Raw genomic sequence first — 26806 nt, forward strand, 5'->3', positions numbered from 1 at the left:
ATGTACCTCCCTGGACTACATGAAAAGAGACCTGGAAGAGCTCTTGGCTCATGTGGCCCAGGCAGGTATGACTCTAGCCCTGAGTAGCATCCTGCCTTCACCCAGAATGATACCACAATATAAGGACAAAATAATTGACTTCAACAATTGGCTAAGCTTCTGGTGTCATTCAAAGGGAATCCATTATTTGTCTGCCTGGGACGACATGATCAACAAACCACGATGCTTTGCTAGAGATGGTCTGCACCTGTCACCTCTGGGATTCAGGTTACTGGCTAAAGCTCTTGCCACCCCTATAGTGCCTTTTTTAGGCAAGGTTCAAAGGACAAAACTACCACCATAATGGATACAAGCATGCAAAATCTGAAGGTAATGCTACTCAATGCTAGAAGTCTAAACCGCAAAATGCACTCTCTCGAGGCACTCCTAAAAATGGAGAACATTAATATCTGTGCAGTAACTGAGACCTGGTTCAAGGCTCCAGAGAGCACCCCTGCAATACCAGGTTGCAACTCTTACCACACTTTTCAGCCACCAAACCAAGACCAAAACACAAAAGGTGGAGGAGTGTCCATATTCACCAAGGATATTCACACCTCCAGGCTAGTTGCCCAACACAATGCATCTGAAGTTCTCCAGGTGCAACTAACACTAGGTAAGACTGCAATCCAAATTGTAACTTGCTACAGATCCCCCACCATCCCCAAGATTCTCACTACACCTTTCTAAACATAGTGGAAAATATTAAGGTACAACCAAACAACCTAATATTGGGTGATTTCAACTACCCTGCCATTAACTGGGAAAACTACTCGGGTACCAACACCTTTTCCCAACAGTTCTTGGAATTCATAAATTCCAACACCATGGATCAGCTAATCCATTGTACCACCAGGGGCTCCAATATCCTAGACCTGGTCATTACCAACATGAGAGATAGATGCTCCACACCAGTGGTCAACCCCTCATTGGTCAGGTCTGACCATAAGCAAATCACCCTTGACATCCACATCCCACCTCCAGCCCCCAGTAAGGAAACCTCCGTAAAAAAATTTTCAAAATCCAACTTCATGTACTCAAGTCAGAAGTGACAAACTTCATGACACCCATGCAGATGGGAGCAGAAAGTTTGACTGCTGAATCCTACATTAAGGCACTGTACGAGCACATCCACTTGTGCATGAATCATGCCATCCCAAATAGAACCAAGACACTCTCCTCCAATAAAAGGAAGCCAATCTGTTGGTCCCCTGCCATAAACAAACTATACAACAGAAGAAAGAAACTGTTGCAGAAAAGAGGAAAATCCCAGCATGCAAAAAACTCCCCAACCAGCCTTAGTAAGAAGCTGAGATCCCTCATAAAATCCTCCAAAACTAGTTACGAAAATAAAATTTCCAAAGACAACTACAAGGCATTCGATAGTTATGTCAAGAATCCAAATGGCAATGCTCAGATTTGCTCTGAGCTACAACAGAATGGCACTAAATATACTGATCCCAAGGATATTGCCAATATCCTGGAAAATCAATTTAATGTTAACGTCACACCCCTCTCACCCCCTAAAGGGCACATCTCAATACTAAAAGATTGCCAAATTCCGGTAATCATGGCCACACAGGCAGAAACCGCACTCTCCAAAGCTAAGAATACAACATCCATGGGACCAGATGACATCCCTGGCTGTGTACTACATGAACTACAAAATGAACTAGAACCTCACTTAAGTGTCATGTTTAATAAAAGCCTACCTCAGGCTTCGTGCTCACTGAGTTGCGCACAGCTGCAGTCATCCCACTCCACAAGGGGGGATCTGCCTTGGATCTCTGGAACTACCATCCCATCAGTCTGATGAGCCTGATCTGCAAGGGCATGGAACATATTATCATGGAACTTATAAACAAAGACATTGGCAACCTTCAAACACTGGACTCCACCCAGTGTGGGTTCGTGAAGGGCCGATCTTGTCTCCTGAACCTGACTGACTTCTTTGACTCAGTCTCCAGAGCTGTGGATGAGGGCAAGGCGGTCCACACAGTCTATCTGGACCTCGCCAAGGCCTTCGACACCACCCCCCACTTTGGAATCATAGATAAACCTACTAAGCTGGGCATAAATCCCTACGTCACTCGATGGGTTGCCAACTGGCTTACCGACAGAACCCAGACTATAAAAGTAGCCAACTCCAAATCCAGCTCCAGACAAGGGACAAGTGGAGTACCTCAGGGTTCAGTCCTGGGACCGCTCTTATTTGGCATCTACTTCTCTGAAGTACAGGCCAACACTAAGGGACTCTGGCTAATAAAGATCACAGATGCCTGCAAACTGGGAGCTATTATTGAATCCCCAAATGATGTGGATATTCTACAAAAGGGCCTTACAGAAACAGATGCTTGGTGCCAGAGCCTTGGGCTCAAGCTTAATGCCAAGAAATGTATAGTTATCCCCTTTGGGAAAAAACATGTACCCATGAATTACCACATAGGTGGCAGTACACTAAACACTGAAAGTGTGATGAAAGACTTAGGAACACAGGTGGACAGTGGTCTCACCTTTGATAACCACGTCACCACAACAGTCAGGAAATCCTTCCATGTGGTACACCTCATCATTAAGGGCTTTTCTTCCAGAATAAAGGAGGTCATTGTCCCACTGTACTCATCCCTCATTAGACCCATTATAGAGTACAATGCCCCATTTGGTATGTATCTCACAAGACATCTGCAACAGCTGGAAAGGCTGCAAAAATACCTCACTAAAAGAATCACAGGCCTAAAGCAGATGCCCTATACTGACCGTCTAAAAAAACTCCAGCTATACTCTGTGGCATATTGTCTACTCTGAGGTGATCTCTGCTTAACATACAAGGCCATATCAAACCCTGAGATGTTGGACATGGTCCATTTAAAGAAATCCTAATCCCTCAGAGTGACATGCTCCAGGGATCTAAATCTTGTCATCAGAATGAGCAAAACATGCTGGAGGGGTAGGTTCCTGATCCAGAAACTCCCCGTACCCTGGAATAGACTGCCCATACATGTCAAGCAGAGCTCCTCCTTGGCCCTCCTTCAAAAGGAACCTTGACAATTGGATGGGAGATAGGAAATTGACCCCAGGGATTACGTCAGTCACCCTGCTAGACAGGGGTCAAGGGAAATAAATATTGTGGGAAGAAATGTCCAGGGAATTGTTATGGCTAGGCTTGTATAAGCCCTAGGGCTGATAGCCTAGTACCAACCTATGAACCTATGAACCTATACCTAGCTTTAGAGGATTTGATGAGGGATCTTAACTTTTTGTTGAGGCAGCTAAGGGAGTTTTTCCAGTCTTAGGACTTCACCTTATTCCGCATCTGTTTCCTCCTGTTGTAGAGTTTGTTTATGGCAGGGGACCACCAGATTGGTTTCCTTTTTTGGAGGAGAGTGTTTTGGTTCTATTGGGTATGGCGAGATCCATGCATTTGTGTATGTGTTCGTACAGTGCATTGGTGTATGATTCTGCAGTCACACAACTATTCCCCATTTGCATGGGTGCCGTGAAGTTAGCCACCTCTGTTTTTAGGATCCCAAAGTTCACTTTGAAGAAGTTTTTCATGGTGGTTACCTTTGTTGGGGGGTTGGGTGGGAGGCATGTGGATTTCCAAGGTGATTACTTTGTGGTCAGATCTAACCAGGGAGGAGCTGACTATTGGTGTAGAACAATGGTCGCCCATGTTAGTAATGACCAGGTCAAGGATGTTGCTACCGCTAGTGGGAGTAAGAACGAGCTGGTCCAGGGCATTGGAATTAATGAACTCCAGGGAACGTTGGGTAAGTGTATTGGTACATGAGTAGTTTACCCAGTTAGTGATGGGGTAGTTGAAGTCACCTAGTAAGAGAGTGTTAGGTGGGACCCTAATATTCTCCAGGGTGCTTAGGAACATGGAGTGCAAGTCTTGGGACATGGTTGGGGACCTATAGCAGGCTACAGCCTGAATCGCTGTCTTACCCAATGTTAGCTGCACCTGAAGTATGTCTGATGCTTTATGTTGGGCTACAGTCTGGAGGTGTGTGCATCCTTTATGAATATGGAAACACCACCACCTTTGGAGCTTCTTTCTAAGTTCTGGGGTCGAAAGGTATGGAATGAGTTATAGCCTGGTAGTGCAGTGGTGCTTTCTGCTGCCTTGAACCAGGTCTCTGTTACAGCACAAATGTCGATGTTCTCCATTTTAATGAGTGTCTCAACTGAGTGCATTTTGAGATTTAGACATCCAGCATTGAACAACATGACCCTCAGATTGCATTTGCTTGTAGCTGTTACGGTGGTAATTTGGTCTTTGGAACACTGCCTAAAAAAAGCACTAGAGGAGTGGCAAGGGCCTTGGCCAGTATCAGGAAGCCCAGGGGTGACAGATGCAGGCCATCTCTGGCAAAGCATTGAAGTCTGTCAGTCATGTCATCCCAGGAAGACAGATACTGGATCCCCTTAGAATGACACCAGAAACTTAGCCAATTGTTGAAATCAATCATTTTCTGCTTGTACTGTGGTATCATTCTGGGTGATGGTAGGATGTTGCTCAGGACTAGTGTCATACCCACCTGGGCTACATAATCTGAGAGCTCCTCCATGTCTCTTTTCATGTAGTCCAGGGAAATATGTCTCAGGTCATTCACACCCACATGTACAATGACAGAGTCATATTTGTACCTGTTGTTGAATGACCTGAGTGCATGCGTTATGTGTTGGATCCTGGCACCTGACAGGCAGCTGACTGTTATTTTCACCTTATTCAACTAGTGAGTGGGACATCAGTGTGCCTCACTATCAAGTCACCTATGACTAGTGTGTTGGGCGTGCTGTTTTGCCATAGGGGCGTTGGTTGAGTGGCACACTGTTTAGGAGAGTTATGTGTCTTGGGATTAGTGTTGTGTTGTAGTGGTTGAGTGCATTTCTGCCTTGGAGGGCTCTGCTGCTTGGGTAGATTTTTACTGAGAGTCTCCACGAAGGACGGTGTGTGGTTTGTGTTTTTATGTGAAGGCAGTGCTGGTGTGTGTGTGTGTTCCAGAGAGCTATGTGTTCCATGTGGTATGGTTCAAGTGTTGACCTTCTCCTCTTGACCAGCTATTCCAGTCTTGGCTGGAGAGTGCGTGGCTTCCAATTTGGATATATAAGTGCATCTCTGGCAAGCCCGAGTGTTGGAAGATAAGAGGAGAGTGTTGTCGGTGTACATGAGGCAGTTGTTACAGGGAAGCACAGGGAACTGACCTTTAGATATGCTTGGTGGACACATCCAACCACATTGAACCTTTCACCAAAGCATCTCCTGACACTTTTGATAAGGATGTGCCTCCTTCCTCTGTCACAATTATAATTTTATTACCACACCATTTCCCCTAAGTTATGACTACCTTTCCTACCTTTCCCTCCTTGCAATACAAAAAGGATGTACCTCTCTCTATAATCTCCTATTAATCCATAGCTGTCTAGAAATTAACCATAGTCCATAACAAACCTCTTAAACCTATATTCATCAGTCCCCCCCTTAATAATTGCTGTGTGGGATGAAGCCCTGACTATGTCCTGGGTGGCACAGAGGGATAAAGCCATGACTATGGCCAGGGTAGTATAGAGAGAAAAAATGCCCTGACTATGGCCTATTTGGTATAGAAGGATACAGCCCTGACTATGGCCCAGGTGACATAGAGGGATATGCCCTGACTATAGTCCAGGTGACATAGAGGGATAAAGCCCTGACTATAGCCTGGGTGACATATAGGGATAAAGCTCTGACTATGGTCCAGGTGAAATAGAGATATAATATCCTGACTATGGCCTAGGTGGTATAGAGGGATAAAGCCCTGACTATAGCCTGGGTGGTATAGAGGGATAATGCCCTGACTATGGTCCAGGTGACATAGAGGGATAAAGCCCTGACTATGGCCCAGGTAGCATAGAGGGATAATGCCCTGACTATGGTCCAGGTGACATAGAGGGTTAAAGCCCTGACTATGGCCCAGGTAGCGTACAGGGATAAAGCCCTGACTATGGCCCAGGTGACATAGTGGGATAATGCCCTGATTATGGCCTAGTGGTATAGAGGGATAAAGCCCTGACTATGGCCCAGGTGGCATAGAGGGTATAATGCCCTGACTATGGCCTAGGTGGTATAGAGGGATAAAGCCCTGACTATAGCCTGGGTGGCATAAAGGGATAAAGCCCTGAATATGGCCTGGGTGACATGTAGGGATAATGCCCTGACTATGGCCTAGATGGTATAGAGGGATAAAGCCTTGACTATGGCCTGGGTGGTATAGACGGATAACACCCTGAGTATGGCCTGGGTGGCATAGGGTTAATCAGTGGCTTAGGCATCTGAAGAGTTGGCATGGAAGGACAGGCATGCCCATCTGGGTGGTAGGCACTTGACAGCACCTCATGACTGAGACCAGGGATGCACAAGGGGGCATTGTCTTTAACAGAATAGGTAGGAGATATTGGCTGAGTCAGTGCAGAGGTGAGATTATATGCCAGCACATCCCCATTGCATGTCTGCCCTGGATGTCCAACAGATGAGTAGAGGTGAGGGAAACTTAGAGCATGAACAGAAAACTCTCCACAGCAAGCAATATGGCACCACATCAGCAGCCTCAGTCTCCTCACTGGCACTGAGTATATGCTGGAGAAATTACAGAGGAAGATAAGAGTGCTCAGGTGATCAGGTGGGAAAGGAGAGGTCCTCGTGGCACCAATGGTCAGCTAGTAGAAGCCAAAAATAGATTACTGTTATCAATTCAGAATCCCAAAAAATAAACTTGAGTACCTCAAAGCCAATCTCTAAACCCGCACTCAAGATATGATAGGAATCACTGAATCCAGCCTTAAAATAGATATTCCAGACTTCAGCCACTGTTTCCCAAGATACAACGTGTTTTCAGTGCAAACCCAATAAGAAAATGCTTCTCCTAATTAAATCCAACTTAAAAACAACTCTAACAGTAAAAAACAATTCTGCCAGTGAAACCAGCCTTCAGTCAATTTAAAACTCAGCAATTCCCACAGTCTCTTCCTTACCTTCACTTGCCTTGCCCTCCTACTAATGATGATAAATTCAAAGACATCTTCTGGATCAAATTCTTTCACATACTAAATCAACTAATTGTATAATAATCCTAGGTAATATTAATACCAACCTCTTTAGTTCTCTCAAGATTTTCATTCTATACTACATAACCAAACGTGGCCTTACTCAGCTGATAACAGAACTGAACAGACCTATCTTCAGAAAAGACAATCTCTTCCTCCCTCACATTATTATCACTAACATCCCCGATTAGATTACTTCCATTTCAGTTCTGCCTCAGATATGCTATAGCTGTCTTTCCAAAAAGCAAACTGCTTTTAGTTTTATAGCTGTAGTCACCATCTGAAGATATCTTTGAGACCAGGAAAATGAAATCTGTCACTGCCTCCATGTTTTCTCCATTTGTTTGCAAATAACTGATATGACTAGATGATACAATTTTATTTTATTTTTTTATATTATATTTATTTATTTGTAAAGTCAAGAAACTAATCAACTTTTGCACTTTATGCTTTCACTTTTGTACCAACTCTAGGCCACTTTTAGCCATTAAAAAGGCATTATCTGTATATTTTGCCCATCAATTTTGATTCCATAATCTGGTTTGTCTAAACACCATTTTACATGATTTAGCTCACAAAGTAATTTCTTCAAAATGCATCATTGCATTTGTGGCTGCCATTTCCTGCAGCCCCTGAAACAGTTTACTTCAGTTGCTTTTGTCTTTGGCTCCATTAAGTCTGTACACAAGTCAGTCTGTGATACAGATTATGAAGCACTGTAGCCCTGGTGCATAGGTATATCCAATGGATTCATGTCAACTCATCAAAGGTAATTTTGACGAATGGAAAAAAAATGAAAACAATTCATCGAAACTACCTTCGACGATCAACTCAAATTTTATTTTATTTTATTTTTTTTTTTTTTTTTTGCGGAGGACAAGCCGTCCTATACCTCCTGTATCCCCATGTGGGGAGAAACCTCCCACACTCTCTGACATACCTCTCAAACTCTTAGAACAAGAAATCTGGATAAAGCCATAAATAAAAGTGGGACAAAGGCCCAAAAATTGAACATTTTTTAAATATTGTTCTTACAAACTTACAAAGTTGATAGACTAACAGGTTTTGCATTAGCATTAATTTTTTGAAAGGTATAAAGTTTGAAACTTAAATGTCTGTCATTATTTTCTAACCTAAATCTTTAATGATTTGCCACTAATTTGCCAGAATACCACAATCTTATAAAAAACACACTAAAAATGTGAGACAAAAATCAGGACATTCTGTGAAAATTTGTACAGTTGAGAGGTGAGGTATGCTCCCTGGACTTATGTATACCAACTCCAAGGTCACAAAACAGTAGAGAAAGAAGCAAACTCCACTATCATTAAATGTAATGTTGGTGTACAGCACTTGTTCTTCTTGCATTCTCCAAAATTATGTTCAGTCGCACTACATGCCTCCATATCCAGCTTCCCTGTTCCCATTTTATTTTTGTCCAAGTTTTGCAGAGTCCTTTTGGGATACATTTTAAATTCAGAAAAAGATCTTAACTCATATTACTGTAAACATTCTAACTAATTCCTGACATGCAGCATTTAAATAATAATTTAGCTAACTCCCAAGCAGTTTAAGGTAGGGTCAAAGTAAATATTCCAGTGCAATAAAATCCAACCCGATGGTGTGGAAGTGCTGAAGTATAACCAAGTAAGAAATAGTAGCACAACGTTGCGAGTCCACAGATATCATTTATTAGTACAAAATACACAAATAGTTAAGCGCTTTCATCAAACAGTATGACTTCGTCAGAACAATTAAAATATGAACTTTCAGGCTTAAATAACCCACAGTTTGAATTCATTGGTCTAGAAATCAACAAATCATATTTCAAACATGCCAAATCTCATGAATAATGAAACAAATAAATAAGTCCAGCATTAAACTTGTGTACCATTACAATATACATAAAAAAAAAAAAAAAATCACCTTTTTATATACAAGTTATAATGCAAAAGTGCAAAAGTATAAACTGTTAACATTTTTAAAAAAAGAACTTTCTTGCATATTAAAAATTACTTCACTGACCAAACAGCCAGTGTATTATACTAAATTTGCCTTCTCTTTCAAAACAGACATAATTGAAAGGTATTCATTAATAACCGGGGGTTGGTCAGCAGCTAGTCGAAGTTGCCACATCAATTCCTTCTTATGCAACCTATTTTGCCAATCACCCCCCCCTCACATCTACTGTGACAAAATCCAAAATACCAAACTTAAAACCACTAAAATTTCTACACAAGCCACTGTGTTTGTATAATGAATTAGTATTTTTTCCACATTTGATATCATATAAATGCTCATATATCCTGTTCTTCAACATCCTTTCCGTCTTTCCGACGTAGAATGAAGAACAGGAATTACATTTAGCAAGATATACCAGTTTACTATAACAACAGTTCCCATTTTTCAAATAAATATGACACTTGTTAAGATTATTAATAATAATGTCACGTTCAAGCATTATATAGGAACAATAATGACATCTACCACAAGGCTTACTACCATATGAGTTTCTCTGTTTTTCATTGGAGTTTCTAGAAACCTCCACTAAGGATTTTATGTTACTACCTACTTTGGTGGAGAAAATAGGCTTATCACCAAGAACCCGGATTATTTCAGGATTGGTTCGGAAAATATTCCAATTCTTTGACAAAGTTGTTTTAACTTGAGAATAAAGGGGACTAAACTGCACTACACATGCCTGTTGGAAATTAGTGCCAACCCTGGTGTTACCAAAATCAACAGTATCAACTGGTTTATGATTAATGCTACCCAATAATGGTTTGTACATGGTACCCCATTTGTCACCAACCTCATCGAGTATTGAATCAATGAAGTACCCCGGGTAGCCTCTCTCTAAGAACATCTTCCTTAAATTCTGGAATTCCAGCATCACGTCCTCTTTTATAGTGGTCATTCTGGCTATCCTATATGATATGATATCAAATGTGGAAAAAATACTAATTCATTATACAAACACAGTGGCTTGTGTAGAAATTTTAGTGGTTTTAAGTTTGGTATTTTGGATTTTGTCACAGTAGATGTGAGGGGGGGTGATTGGCAAAATAGGTTGCATAAGAAGGAATTGATGTGGCAACTTCGACTAGCTGCTGACCAACCCCCGGGTATTAATGAATACCTTTCAATTATGTCTGTTTTGAAAGAGAAGGCACAGAATGACAGTGATGCTAAAAGAGCTGTACATCACATGATTATGGAGTTTCTCTGAATCCCGGACAACATATCTCTGTTAGTTACATGGCAGTGGCCTGTGGAGAATACTATAGTCATACTTAGCCTGAACAGTGAAGAAGGGTTAAGTTGTGTTCCTTGGGTAGAAACATTGAGACCTAACTACAAGGTACTGCTTTAAGGCTGCAGTGGGTGAAGTCAGGTTGATCATAGAAGTAATATACAGCCTAAGTAGTTATCACATGTTAAAATGCAAAAATCTTTGTGAACAGGAGTGGGTAGTTTGATGGTACAAAGTGAGTGGCACAAAGGGCAGCTAGCCTAGTACTCACCTGTGAGAAGCATTTTTTTTCATGGAGAGGACAATGGATGACTGAAGCTGCCATCCTAATATGGCTGGAGTGACATAAAGTTGAAAGATGTGACACTGAGTAAAAGTGCCATGTCTTAAATAGTTGCATATTTCCTACTGTTAATAATAAATAAGTGGAGAATATAAAATGTTTCCTCCTGCATGAGTGAGTGACTTTGCCCCACTTTAAACACTTAATTTCTTTTGTTAGTGTTTTGCTAAACACACCTTCCATCATCTTGTATAATGAAATGGTTTTCATTGAACTGAGTCTTGAGATATGGCCTCACAACTTTAATGAACATATTTCTGGCATGGAAATTGTTGAGTGTACGTAGTAAACGTTTAATTTATTATGATAGCTTATATGTGAGTTTATTTACTCTAAAAGATAGTCTTATACATTGCTGTATCTTTTATATATATTTAAGCTCTACGTTTCTTTGCTTTATTGATAAAATATTTTGTAAAATAAGTGTCCTTCGTGTATTTTGCCCTGATTCAAATACAACAGAATTCATTAAAAAAACTAAAAGTAATGTTTCCCGTACCTATAGAATGCCATGCTGCACTCACTGCTTAGTCTGAAAAAATGATGTGCTGCAACGTTTTGAATAAAGTATTAAAGGTATCTGAAGTCAGGAAGCAGTGTTGGAAAACCAAATGCAAAATCTTGTTTGATGGATAACTGTATAGTGAATACAAAATGGCATTTTGATCTTAAAAACTGTCATAAAGAGGAACAAATGACTGCTACAAAGTTCATAGCTATGTTAGCTATTGCAGCTGTAGTGTGTCTCATTTTGAAAACTGCCAACGTTGCATACCCATTTTGAAGTAGCTGCTGTGAGCTTCTCCATACAAAGTCACTGCTTTACACTCTGGCTAAATAATTCAGAAACATCTTTATCATCAATCACATTAAAAGCAAATATTCAATAAATGTTTTGTGAATTTAGAGTGCAATACAAATTACAGTATATTACTATTGCACCTGACAGCATAAATTATCATCACAGTACGATAGTCATATCAAATCACGCACACAGATATAAATGACATCTAAACAGTGACAGCTACAGTGATGTGGAAACTGGTGGCACACACACACATTTTCAGCATATGTTGGTGTACCTTTTGCATTCAGGCATAACATATCCACCTCACACATGCTTCTAAGTCTCTGCTACACCTGCCTAACTGCCAGTGTGTTCATCATCCATTAAGTACTCCTCCTTAGGTGTGTGAGAATGTGGTGGAAGGCCATTAGCACAACAATCTGGGAGGGCATTGTGCTTTAATGTGATCATATTATACAGTAGCTGCACAAACTGTAGTTATCCAAGATGCTTTTTTGACTGTGTAGAGGGAAGCAATGTTAAAATATGGCAAGGCACCTGAATTTTGACTTCAGCAGTCATTTTCTTGCTGAACTTGTGTGCTTCATTGTACGTCCCTGCAGATGACTGAGGATTTCTTATTATTGTCATTACCCATGATTCCAATGGATAACTAATTATATCCCTCACTACTGCAGTCCATGCATTGTTTTATTCACCACTGAATGCAGTAGTTCATGTTCTTATACATGCTCACCCTCTAGATGACCTCTTGCTATACGGGTCTATATCACTTCCACGAAAATACAAGTACTAGAACACCTATCCATCAACCTCAATACAACGAATGGTCCTTTCATCAAACCTACATACCAGAGAAACTTTTCCCAGAGCAAAGATTTAGCTGTCCAGCATGTCAAGAAATACACACACTGCACTATATTAACCCATCAAAGTGGGAGCTATGCCACTCCCCACTTAAATATACCAACACCCCCAATCAAGGAAACCACCATGAAAAACTTTTCAAAAGCAAACTTCATGTTACTTAAGGTGGAAAGGTTCACAGCCCCCATGCTAAAGGACAATGCTGTCTAAGCTGCTGAAACCTTTACAAAGGCACTCTATGAGCATCTGCAGGAATGCATGGATCATGCTATCCCAAGTAAAACCAAGACTCACTCCTCCAAGTAAAGGAAACCAATCTGGTAGACCCCTGCCATAAACAAGCTATACAACAGAAGGAGGAAACTAGTACAGAAAAGAGTAAAATCACAAGAAGGAAAGACGTCCCTGATCAATATCAGCAAGAAACTATGATCCCTCATAAAATCATCCAAGAATAGTTTTGAAAGAAAAATTGCCAGTGACTCCAAAGATAACCACAAAGCGTTCTTTAGCTATGTCAAGAACCTAAGTGGAAACTCTCAGATCTGCTCTGAGTTAGTGCAGAATGGCACAAAATACACTGAACCAACTGATATTGCCAACATTCTGGCAGACAGTTTTAGTGCAAACTTCACCCCCCCCCCTCACCCCCTAAAGGGCCATAACCATATCAGAAGAATGTAGGGCCCCATCAATCACTGACACACAGGTTAAAACAGCCTTATCCAAAGCCAAAAACACAGCTTCAATGGGACCGGACGGTGTCCCAGGCTGTGTCTTACAAGAGCTCCAAAATGAACTAACCCCTCACCTAAACACACTGTTCAAACTCAGCCTCTCTACAGGCTATGTACCCACAGAGTGGTGCACAGCAACAGTTATCCCACTCCACAAAGGTGGAGCCATAATGGACCCTGGGAACTATCACCCTATAAACCTGACTAGCCTGGTCTGCAAGGCTATGGAATGCATCATCATGGAACTTATTAACAGAAACATTGGGAACCTCCAAAACCTGGACCCTACCCAGTTTGGCTTTGTTAAGGGCAGATCATGCCTCCTAAACCTGGTGGACTTCTTTGAGATGGTTACCAAGGCATTAGATGAGGGAAAGGAGGTCCACACAGCCTACCTAGACCTCACAAAGGCTTTTGACACCATTCCCCATTCTAGTATTATAGGTAAGCTCACCAGCTTGAACATAAACCCCTACGTCACGAGATGGGTTGCCAACTGGCTCATTGATAGAACCCACATGGTAAGAGTTACAAGCTCTACTTCCGACTCTAAACCGGTTACAATTGGCATCCCCCAGGGCTCAGTCCTAGGACCCCTCCTGTTCGGTATATACTTCTCAGAGGTACTGACAAGCATAGGAGGACTATGGCTGACCAAGTTCACAGATGACTGCAAACTAGGGGCCATAATTGATTCTCTGGCTGATACAGACACCCTCCGGATGGGTCTCACTGAGATGGATCCCTGGTGTCAAAATCATGGCCTCAAGCTAAATGCCAAAAAGTGCATAGTCATCCCCTTTGGAAAAAACAAAGTACCCGCAAACTACCACATAGGTAGTAGTCCCCTAAATACAGAAAATGTAATAAGGGATCTGGGGATCCAAGTAGATAATAATCTCTCCTTTGATAATTATATTGCCAAGGTGGTTAAAAAATCCTTCTATGTGGCCCACCTACCCTAAAGGGTTCGCATCTAGAACAAAAGAGGTTATTGTGCCTCTCTACTCATCACTCATTAGACCCATCATAGAATACAACGCCCCATTTGGGATGTACCTTACAAGACACCTGCAACAGCTGTAAAGACCACAAAAGTACCTCACCAAGAGGATTACTGGCCTCAAACAGATGCCCTATGCAGCCTGACTCAAGAAACTCCAGCTGTACTCGGCTGCATACCGCTTACTCAGAGGCGATCTCTGCCTGATGTACAAGGCCATGTCCAACCGAGAATTGATGGACATGCTCCACCTAAAAAAAAACAAATCCCGGTGAGCCACATGATCTAGAGATATAAACCTCACCACAATGATAAATAGGACATGCTGGAGGGATAGATTCCTGTATCAGAGACTCCCCATGCTTTGGAACAGGATTCCAATATACATCGGGCAGAGCCCCTCACTAACACTCTTCAAGAGAAACCTTGACGGGTGGATGGGAAACAGAAATTTTACCCCGGAGATCACTGCAGTGGCTCTGCTGGACAGTGGCACAGGGAACTAATGGCTCTGCTGGACAGAGGCACAAGGAACTAATCTAAGGGGGTGGAGAAAGTCAACACATTCTGGCTAGGCTTATAAATGCCCTTGGGCAGATAGCCTAGTACTTATCTATGAACCTATGAACTCTGAGATCGCACTACAGTGGTAAAAATGTCAATTTCTGGATGTTGGACAGCTAACTCTTTGTCCTGGGAAAAACATTCACTGATGTGAACATTCAATAAACAGCTGTTCACTGTATTCGGGTCAATGGATAAATGTTCAAGTACTTGCATTTTTGTGGAAGTGATGTGGACTCCTTGCTATACTGCTTATCACAAATCTGTTCCTCAGGAGATAGGTTTGCTATTTAACAATATCGTGAATGCTACCATGGTAAGAGAATGAGATATAAAAGATCTTGTCTTCTACTGAACACATGAATTTACTTTTCGGTAAGTGGTACCCCTTACAGTTTGTATCTCACATCGTCTCGCTACTCTAGGGATCTTAATGAGCATATTCTCAGTCAATGGTGCTAAAACACAAGGAAGTTCTGCGATATCACAGACAGTTTCTGTGACTATATGGTGATTGACTTCTTTTGTTGGGATCTTTTAATGGTTTTCAGGCTTGTGTTACACAGCAGTCAGGAACTTATGTCTATGATTCCGTATGCTGCAGTCTGGGATACTCCCACTGTATCACCTGGCACAGGAATGTCCAGGTACAAGTATGTTTCTGTTGAGATAGGGTTATCTAGCTGTCTGTCTGGTCTCATATAGAGGGCACACATATGGCATACAGCCAGTGTCAGATGCCTGTCCATTTAGTACCTGTTTATAACCTCCTGGTGATGTTTGGCTGGTCATTCCTCATAGCAAGGTCTATAGCAGCTGATAACAGCTCCTAGGTAATCGGTATGTTTATTTACTTAACAGTAGTGGCCATAAATGATAGCATTCTCTACTCCAGATTAAGTATTTTGTTTTGAGTACAATTAAAGCATGTGGGAAACTGATTAATTTTTTAGTCCACCTTATAAGTGTATTATGATTGCCTACTGATTTATGAAATTTCACTGTAATGGAAAACTTGCAGACTTTTTTCATTTGTGTACATCACCTGAAACCCATCTTTTGGAATTATATATACTTTGCAATGTCTTTGACTGGTCTTATATCTCACATGAACAATGCTGGAATCCAGTCCCTTAATACAAATATTAATATAACTTAAATCAATGTAAGATTATATAGCATTACATAACATTATCATACAACAACACAGTGTATTATAACAAAGCATAACATATAACATATTAAATTTATTGCTGGTGGAGTAAAACTATTAGTCTATGGATTGTGGCGGGTCATTGCAGTTACTATCCCAGAGCTGATCATCACTCTGTAGGTTAATCTTTCTGTATCATCTGTTCCATGACTTTTTAAAAACCTTCATTGACTTTTTCTTTCCAACACTTTTTATCCAATACCTTTTCTGTGGAACATTTCCTTATATCAAAAGTGAATTTCTTCCTTCTGTTGGAGCATTAGTTATGCTCCATCTACATCTGTCTTTCATGTTTTCTTGTCATATCAGTTTTCTCATTGTACCCTTTCATCAGTTTGTGTACCCAAATCCTATCTCTTATTTCTCTTCTCTTCACAAGGGAAAATAGTACCAACCAGTTCCCTTATCCTGCATAACCCCTGACAAACCTATTAACATTTTTGGAATCTGTATCATTATGCTATGCAAAAAATTCACTTCTCTTTTTCTCGGGAGATGAGCATAGATTCATACATGGCTAACTGTCCTTCACAAGCCATTTTAAGCCTAGCCAATTATTGCTTGTGAGACTCAAACCCTGCACCTTGTGTTTGCAAGGCAAGCACCTTAACCATTAGTCCATCACAGGAACCTTGAATGTGCTTTAGAACTGAACACGTTACAGAGCTGTGAGTTGGAGCTTGAATTATGCTTCTGAATATAAGCTGGTTCCTTTGCAAAAAGAGTGCAGTACACTTAGTGGAAGAGAAATAATGTGCAATTCAATGCAAAATGAAAATAATTAGTAACCGATATTAGAGACAGCGGTTATCAGATGTGTAGCAGCAACTTCCACTCGTAGTAGTGAGTGCAAATATCAAGAAGTCATCTTCCTGAAAAAGAAATGTGTATCGGTAGCAGCAAAGCAAGGTGTAACTAGTCAAGTGCAGTGGGGTAGAAACCCTAAGCTTACTAAAGGGAGTACTTCTCGCAGATACACCTAGCAATAGAGTTATACCGAGAGAGGATTCTATAGCATGTGAATCAAATGAATCAGATTAATGAGTTTTCCTGAATATCTCCACAAGAAAACCTACTTTGGAATCCGAGTTCGGGATACTGGTCCTGTGTCTCAGAGCCATAGCTGTATTATCTAACTCCTGGTACCTGTCCTCATGCTGGCTGCCCCTTGACTATAAGTCAAAGAGCCAAAAAATGGTCCCTCTTACTAATCTGGTGCTCCTTCCTTTTCTGTTTTGGAGAGCTACAGAATATAACATACATGAAGTGCTGAAGCAAGTACTTCAGTAAGCAGCAGTAGAGCAGTATCACGATGCACTTCTGTGCTAGCATTGAAATTCTGATACAGAAGCTCCTCCCCTAATACTTTATGCAGTACTACCAATAACTCCTCCCCTAATACTTTATGCTTGGGGTGGCTGCCCCTTCATAGCATACTAGCTACGCTTCTTCTGTGCCCTAATGGACAGATGTGGATCCTAAGAAAACATGTCATATGTAGCAGTGTAAGTCAGCTCAGCCAAGTGACATGATGGTTCAGCAGCATACCTCTCAACTGTACAGATTTTTGCAGAATGTCCAGATTTTGGCCTCATATTTTTAGTCCATTTTTTATAAAATTGTGGATTTATGGCAAATTAGTAGTAAATCATTAAAGACTGAAGTTTGGAAACAATGGCAGACATTTGAGTTTTAGACTTCATATCCTTCAGAAAATCGATGTTAATGCAAAACTTGTTATTCTATTAACTTTCTGAGTTTGTAAGAGCAATATTTAAAAAATGTCTCTATTTTTGGGCTTTTGTCCCACATTTATTCATGGCTTTGTACAGATTTCTTGCTCTAAGAGGTTGAGAGGTATGTTCAGCAGGAATATGGCTGTATTTGTGTAAGTGTGTGCATCATGGGTAATGGTGGAGAGCATCTAGCTACAAGGCAGTTAACAGAGGACAAAAGAAGTGTGTGAGTACAGGCTACTCATTTGGCTAAGTTAAGTGGTTAGGGCCTATATGTGCTCTACATAGATTACAATATCGCTGCTCTTTATTTAATTGTTTGTTTGTTCTCATTACGTGTCATTTAGAGGGAATTAATGATGTTCTTCATGTTTCACTGTTGTAGTCATTACATTTGGGTTATCTGCTTGCAGGTAGCCCTCAGTTGGCCTGATTAACAAAGTCCTGGGTCCTGCGTCGGTTGCTGTCCCTTCTTCCATGACTTCAGCTCATCAGGGGTATAAAACATGCAGCCGACGCCATTACATCAGTCTTTCTTGCCGTGCGGTGCCCGAAGCAGAAGCAGTTCACAAGTGCCGGTCGGCCAACTCCTGAAATTTTCATTTTCGAGTTTCAGAACCGAAGTCTTCAACTAAAGCTAAGTACCCCAATGGGGAAACTTTTTCTTGCTCCTCACCAATGTCAGTAAAAGTTAATAATTGCATTACTTGTGGAAAGCAAATACCTCATAAAGATTTTAATTCATACTGTATTCCTTGCCTAGGCCCTGACCATGATGTACCTTGCTGTCGGTTTTGTGCTTTATTTAATCAGCGCACTATCCGTTGTTGGTATATTTTTACCTCTAAATATTTCAGTTCTCGGTTTAATTATCCAAAAATGTCATCGGTTAGCCATCCGACTACCGAGATTCTTAAAAAACACAAAGATAAAGACAGAGACAGGCTGCCGAGGTCCAAAACTGCCGATGACGCTTCTCCTAAGCCAGTCGCCAGTTCACCGGTACTCAGTGAGGTGCTTTTGCAGCCCCTGATACCCGCTACTTCTGATTCACAGGCCTCTACTGAGACCCATTTGTATGTCACAAGATGCTTCAACTATGGAACCCGCAGATGTCTCTACCTTGGATGGGTCCGGAGCCACTGTGCAGGCACCGGCTTCTGAGGGTGTATTCAGGCCTACGGACTTGCATATTAAACTGACGCTTCCTTCCTTACTTAGGTCTAAATCTCGATCCATGTCTAAAACACTGATGCCCAGGCCACATGCTCAGGCCTCTAGGCCTAAAAAACAAATGATAAGAATGGCTGAAGATCTAATAACTCTAATCAGGGATAGCCAACCCCCCCCCTTCTAAGAGGCCTAGGACTGAAGTTGATTATGAATCTTCTGATCAGGATTCTGTTTTTTCTGACTCTTCTGATTATCTGGATTTGCCCTTACCTACCTATGTCTTATGAGGATTCTGATGCAGAGGACTCTATTCCCTCTGCTTCCCCTCCTGAGGATTTTTCTTTTGGGGAAACCTTACATACTTTAAGGGAGCATTTCCACTGGGAAAGCCAGGATTTTTCTGATTCAGAAAAGAGGCTTATGGATTTCCTTCTCCTACCGCAGCATAGGCCTTTAGCTATTCCTCCTGTGCTAGACATTGTTGATGATGCTTTCTCGGAATCTAGTTTAGCCCCTTATTCCCTGCCTTCTGCTCCCAGTAAACTTGACAGATACTACAGGGTCCCCGAGTCCCACAAGTTCCTTTTCAAAAATCCTATTGCAGATCCAGAGACTATTTCACAGGGGCCCAAGGGCATTAAGGCTTCTACTGCTAAAAATCCTACTCCTTCTGATAGAGACTCCAGGGTGCTGGATAGATGGGGTAAGAAGGTTTACACTTCTGCAACCTTGGCCATTAGGGCTTTAAACTGCCAGTTTCATATGTTAAAATATCAGCAACTTGTTATTGGACTGCTTAAACAGAAAATTATGTTGATTTCTGACTGCGTGGAAAATAAAGAATTACAGGATTTAATGCATTCTGCCGAACAAGTTGGAAAACATACTTTGCAATGTGGTTTTGATTCATTAGAGACCTCTTACAGGGCTGCTGTTACTGGGTCTGTAATCAGAAGGCATGCTTGGCTTAAGGAGCAATCTTTGCCTGATCATGTTAAAGCTAAATTGTTGGATGCTCCTTTAAATCAGGACCGCCTGTTTGACAACAAGGCTGAGGAAGTTCTTAAAAAGATGGAAGATAAAGCTAAATCTATGCAAACTGTTAAATAATTTTTACAAGTTCAGCCTCCTAGATTTAGTAGGCACTGGCCCTCTAAGAATTGGTCCTTTCCAGCCCCTTCCAGGTCTTCTCAAGCCAAACCCAGACACAGCAAAAACACCAGGTTTGAGTCCCAGGGGACTCACAGAACTAAGCAGTGGTGGGCCTCCACTTCCAAGTCTGGGAATAATAAGACTCCCCCCTATGCTAAACTATCTCAATGACTTCCTTTTAAAATTTCCAAGCACTTATCAACTGACTGCCCCTTTGGGGGGAAAGATTGCTGTTCATGCAAAGAATTGGGAACTCATTACCCAGGACAAATGGGTTTTAAATATAGTGTCCCAGGGATACAGATTTCACTTCCACACATTGCCAACACCAAGTGGGTGGCGGGACCTTCCCCCAAATCAGTGGGCAGAGGCCCAAAAACAAGTACTTATTCTCTTAAGCATGGGGGCTATTCAACTGGTACCAGAAGAGGAAAAGGGACAGGGTTTCTACTCAAGACTTTTCCTGGTATCCAGAAAAGACAATTCATGGCATCCTATCCTGGACCTGTCTACTCTAAACATCTTTTTGGAGATTCCAAAATTCAAGATGCTGACTCTTCACCAATTACTTCCTATGCTAGGCAAATATGCCTGGTTGGCAACACTAGATTTAAAAGAAGCATACCTGCACATCCCAATCAGGGAATCTTGCAGAAGATACCTACGCTTCAAAGCAGGCTGCACGCATTATCAGTTCTCTGCACTGTCCTTTGGCTTATCTACTGCGCCCAGGGTATTCACAAAGTGCCTAGCTCCAGTTATTGCATTTTGCAGGCAAAGAAATATTCAAATATACCCATACCTGGATGATTGTCTAATTCAGGCAGAAAGCCAGGACATACTTTTGAATCATCTGGCCTTTGTAAAATTGGTTCTAACTTGTCTGGGGTACACCATAAATGAAAAGAAATCACACCTGGTACCCTGTCAACAAATTATATTTGTGGGAGCAAGCTTGAATACAACTTCCCAGATGGCTTACCTCACGCCAGAAAAGCAAATTCATTTGACATCCTACTTCAAACATGTGGCCACAAAAACCCTGCTATCTGCAAGACAAATGTTGCAAGCTTTGGGGTTCATGGCCTCCTGCATTCTTCTAATTCCATATGCAAGACTGCATATGAGGAAACTACAGTGGTATCTAAAAAGCCTATGGTGTCAACATTCTCAAGACCTAGAAACAATGATTCCTATCATACCTTGCCTATGCCTAGAGGTCCTTTGGTGGGCAGAGACCTGCCACCAAAACAAGGGACTACCTTTCACACCACCCCCCTGCCACCCAAACCCTAACAACAGATGCATCAGACTATGCATGGGGGGCTCACCTGGCAGAGAAGTGCATTCAGGGTAAATGGAACCCAAGTCAAATGCACCTGCATATCAATCAAAAAGAAATGTTAGCTGTACAGAATGCTCTGACAGCCTTCAAGGACCAAATTCTTCCAGGACAACTAATGGTAAAGATGGACAACACCACTGTTATGTGGTACATAAACAAGCAGGGGAGTACACATTCTTACCCCCTCTGCAGACTAGCCATGGCATTGTGGAACACAGCCTTGAGCTACCAAGTGCACCTACAAGCTCAATTCCTGCCAGGAAAATTAAATACACTGGCAGACGGACTAAACAGAAACCCCATGGACCCACATGAGTGGAAACTGGAGCCAAGGATTTTCAACATGTTGACAAGCAAATGGGGAGCCCAGATATAGACCTGTTTGCCTCTCCCCAGAACTACCAATTGGACAGATTTTGCACAAGAGCTTTGCACAAACAAGCCTGGAAAGTGGATGCTCTGTCCTTCAGCTGGAAAAACCTATCAGTCTATGCCTTCCCCCCTCTGCCTCTGCTCTCCAAAGTACTACTAAAAATCAAACAGGACAAACCAAGGATGAGTTTGATTGCTCCAGACTGGCCGCGCCAACACTGGTACCCCCTCCTGCACAGTGAGTCACAATTATCTCCATGGCACCTGCCTCTGACTCCTTCCCTGCTGTCTCAGCAGGAGAACCAGATTCTGCACCCTCAGCTTTCAACACTGAACCTTGCAGCCTGGCTAATTACTTAATCTCTCCTTTACCATCCCTCAGCAAACCTGTGATGGATATCATTTTAGAGGCAAGGAGGCCTAGTACTAGAAAATCTTATGCTGAAAAATGGAAAAGATTCTGTGCCTGGAACCAATCTCAAGGCATGAGCACAGCAGCGCCCAATTTACCTCAGATTTTACAATACTTAACTGAGATGCTTCACAAGGGCTTGTCTTTTTCTTCCATTAAAATCCATGCCTCAGCCATTTCAGCTCATTATAACACAGAACCTCCCCTCTTCTCTCATCCATTGCTCAAGCAGTTCCTCAGAGGGGCCAAAAATTTGAGACCACCCAGGAGAGCTTCACTCCAGCCTGGGACCTTAACTTTGTCTTGGATAAACTCACTCTACCTCCTTTCAAGCTAGCTGCTACTGCAGACTTAACATTTCTTTCTTGGAAAACAGCTTTCCTTTTAGCAATCACTTCAGCTAGAAGGGTATCTGAATTACAGGCCCTTATGGCAGTGGAGCCTTTCATCATCTTTCATGCGGACAGGGTGTCCCTCAGAATCAATCTGCTCTTTATGCCCAAGGTGGTATCCAGTGTGGCTTTTAATCAGTCCAGTCATTTGCCAACCTTCTTTCCCAATCCACAGAATAAAGGGGAACGGATACTGCTTTCCTTAGATGTGCACAGACAACTTAGATTCTACTTGGACAGGACTAAACCTGAAAGGAAATCTGAACAACTGCTGGTGGCATTTGCTGCAGGGGCAGAGGGGAAGGCTATTTCAAAGTAAACCATTTCCAAATGGATAAGCCATTGCATTCATTTATGCTATAATCACCATGGAAAACCTATCCCCCAGGGGATCAGACCTCACTCCACCAGGGCTGCATCTACCTCTACAGCCTTTCTCAGAGGCGTCCCTACCAGGGACATCCTAGAAGCTGCTACCTGGAGTTCTGTACATACTTTCACCAAGCATTATCATTTGCCAATTTTCTCTAAATCCAGAGCTGGCTTTGCCACTGCAGTCTTGCAGGGCCTTATAACAGGCCCTAATGCTATTTAAATTCTTCCTCCCAACCATAGCTTTGGGAATCTACCCAAATGTAATGACTGCAACAGTGAAACACAAAGAACATAGTACAGTTGTGTACACGTACCATAAATGTAGATGTTCGAGTGTATTCACTGTTGCAGTCCTGGTTACCCTCCCTCCAGCCCCCATTCTTTTGGGTATACCTCTACTTTCCTTTACTATGCTTAAAAGCCTTTTTGGTGTGTTTACTTTTTTGTTGGCAGTATATCTTTGTGCTTTTATGCTTAATTGCTTCCCATTAGGGGGGCACCTGACATCTGGGGCAAGAAAAACTGATGTAATGACGTCGGCTGCATGTTTTATGGAAGAAGGGACAGCAACCAATGCAGGACCCAAGACTTTGTTAATCAGGCTGACTGAGGGCTACCTGCAAGCAGATAACCCAAATGTAATGACTGCAACAGTGAATACACTCGAACATCTACATTTATGGTAAGTGTACACAACAGTACTTTCCATGAAGTACAAGATGTTAGTGCTTTTGCCAGATGCAGAGCTAAGGTCCTGAAAAGAAACAGACAGGATAATGTTATTACAATACATCGTCTACCATTAACATATATAATTATCCTTCTAAGCGTCACATTCCTCTCTTCGCCATTCTCTCCTTCTGCACCTATTCCTAGCCATGTCAGTGCCTCTGCGAATTTTCTTAACCAACCAAAACAGTAGTCCAAGTTAAACAACTCCAAACCTTTACCTTAAAAAGGCATGTTTGTAGATCCATGTAGAAGGCAGTCTGTCTCTACAATCTACTGCCTCTGTTTCCTTCTTGCCCCCAGTCTTCTTCTTCTTCTTCTTCTTCTTCTTCTTCTTCTTCTTCCTCTGCAGGAGTTCAGAATAATTCTTTTAATTACTCCTGAGAAGACTTTGTGCACACATCATACTTCTCCAACTTCTTCTGGTCCATGTTGAGAAGAATTGTAACTGTCACCAGTGGTCACATCCTTTCCCCTCCATCTCGCACATCATTCTGCTGGCTTACTTCTGAACTCATTCCAACATCTTGCTGTCCATCTCTTTGTATGGTCTTCAGAACTGCATAAAAAACTCAAGATGTGACTTGATCAGGACCGGTAGTATAGAAGTAGTGCACCTTTATTCTGCAATCTGTTGCCCTGAGGATACATCCCAGCAGTGTGTTTGCTACTGTCACTGTCCTTTCACACTGTTCTCAGTGGTTCATTCCAGGTCTGGTCAACTTGAACAGATCCCTTGTCTTGTTGCCATAAGTTCCACTCCCCCAACCCCACAAGATGCTTCACATCAGGATTGCTGTGGTAAAAGTAAAGTACTTTGCATTTGTCTGCAATTAATCTACACTCTCAGCTTTCAGTCCACTTTGTCTTCCCATGTTCTTCCATAAATACTTAATCCCATCCTCCCCCTTATCTTTAGGCATCCAAACAGTGATGTACTTCAAAATACCGAGATATAAAAACAGCAAACAGTAAAACATCTATCCTAAAGGATTTAAACTTAAAACAATAAAAACAAAACAAACAAAAAAACATAACTCACTACACCCCCCACATCCCCCCATTAATTATGCAGCTTTGAAATTGTACAACATTGTTGAAAACATAAATTCACACTCTCCACTGTTCCAGGGTCTCCCACAATTTAATGCCAGCAGAAACAGTCATATGATTATTAGATCACTTCTGCTGGCATTAAATATGTTCAATATTATGAATGTTTGACTTTATGCAATCCTTCCCCAAATAGATATATACAAAAATGAAAACTGCCAAGAACAATAAATCTCAGTCCATCACATCTGATTACAGGAAATAAATTTGCGACCTTTAGAAATGTGTCTTTTCCCAAAGATGTAACCATTCCATTTTTAGTATCTTTCCTCATGAGAGGCTCATGGGAATTGAAGCTCCCCATAGGAAAAAAATAAATAACTTCTAGAATTTTTCTTGGTCCTCAAGTGCAATAAAACTAACTGACCATTTCTTACCAATTGGCAAGTGTTTCTTTGATGAATGGAATATAGCCATCCTTGGAACATAGGAAAAATATTAGGCAAGAGATCACAAGGAATGTAAGATGCCTAGCCATTTATACCTTTAAACGGGCACATGTGTGTGCTCATGCCTCCCTTCTGAAGACTTAATACTGCTCACCTCTCAAACTGACCAGAGATGTATGTGACAATCCTGGTGTAAATGTGTGTCTACCCATGCAGTAATCAAGATGAGCCTTAAAGGTAATCAAAGTGGTACTGTGTTTCTACTGCAGTGGTAACATATTCCATAGGATGGGAATATGTTGTGTAACCTATCACTTCACTGATTCTTGTTAATTTGTTGGTGTAAATGTAGGTCTATGGTGCATTTTTTTCAGAGCTACTGGTATTGCAAAAAAAAAAGAAAAAAAGGCGGGTCAAATAGGACTGGGTCATTCAAGGTTCAAAAAGAGATGTGCAGGCCACCCCAAAGCAGTCTGTAGACTGCTGAGTATAAGGAAAGTTGAGCTAATCTATCAAATAGCAAAAGGATTTAAGGCATTTAATTTTATGGTAAGGAATCCTTGGGGCCTTTCTAGTTGAGCAATATGTTTTGATTTAGGAGGCATTGCATTCAATTATGGGTCTGATAAGGGAAGAGTACTGTATCAGGGTGGATTCTTTTGATCTTGAAGATATTCCCTTGGAAAGTAATTGTGTTATATGGAAGGATCTTCTTAACTGTGGTTGAAACATGATGCTGGAATGAGAAAGAATCGCTCCACATAAGTACCTGAGTTTCTTATTGCCAATGTCTGCCTGAAGAGGAGTAATTTGCAACATATAACAAGGGAAGAGCTTTATTGGTGAATATTACTAATTTTTCTCTTTTTTCACTTAATTTTAGACCATTTTCAGTAGATCAGGCGTGTGCATGTTCTAGTCCTGTTAAGTATCACTGGATGAGCTGATAACAGTGTCCAGCTTGTAGTCATCAGCAAACCCGGTCACTCAAACTTCTGAGATACCAGAATTCTGTGTGCAAAAAACTTAAGGAAGACCACATAAAAAAAAAGAACAGTGTGGATCGCAACATGGCAGTTTCTAGGTAACCATTTGAAATGTCAGTACCATTTAGAGTGAGTTCCAAGATGCAGAGACTGAATGGCTAAAATAATTTACTTGTCTATCCCAAGTCCAAGATGCTGTTTCTTGGAATGTTCCCTTTTCTCCAAGGTATAGCAATCCTGGAGTTGGTATGTATAAGTTTGCGGGTGCAAGGGGGCTTTGACCCCCCAAAAAGAAATATTAAGGAGAAGAGCTGTTTTTGAGATCTACTCTTCTCCCTTGAGTTGCGGGTTGATTTGCATTGCAGTTGGTGGAGAGCATGGTGAAAGCAAAGCTAAGAGAAGTGGTACTGATTTATGAGTAAAATTCAGGCCATTAGAATTACAAAATACAGAAATAAGGTTATTGAACGTTCTTCAGAGAAGTGGATTTATAATGTCCCATGAATTGTAGTCCTTTTTTTTATCTAGCCAAAAGTTGCAATTAAGACAAGTAGCTCAAATCAGGGAAAGTCATCTCTCAAAGGTAACTGAGCAATGCATAACTACTCTACATGTTCAAACATGGCATAATTATTAAATTAAAGATTTATAAAATCATTAAGCATAATGAAGTAGCATGCTAGCATGCATATGAATTGTATTTTCAGATTGGTTTACAC

General features: G+C 41.4%; 1 protein-coding gene across 1 annotated transcript in view; it reads left to right on the forward strand.

Annotated features, from left to right (window-relative positions):
• KCNAB1 (potassium voltage-gated channel subfamily A regulatory beta subunit 1) overlaps positions 1-26806 on the forward strand; it is a 1829051-nt gene that overhangs the window by 1393448 nt on the left and 408797 nt on the right. The gene's annotated exons all lie outside the window — the stretch shown is intronic.

The sequence above is a fragment of the Protopterus annectens genome, chromosome 4.part1, assembly GCF_019279795.1.
Source record: "Protopterus annectens isolate FY-2018-M chromosome 4.part1, PAN1.0, whole genome shotgun sequence".
NCBI classification, from domain to species: domain Eukaryota; kingdom Metazoa; phylum Chordata; order Ceratodontiformes; family Protopteridae; genus Protopterus; species Protopterus annectens.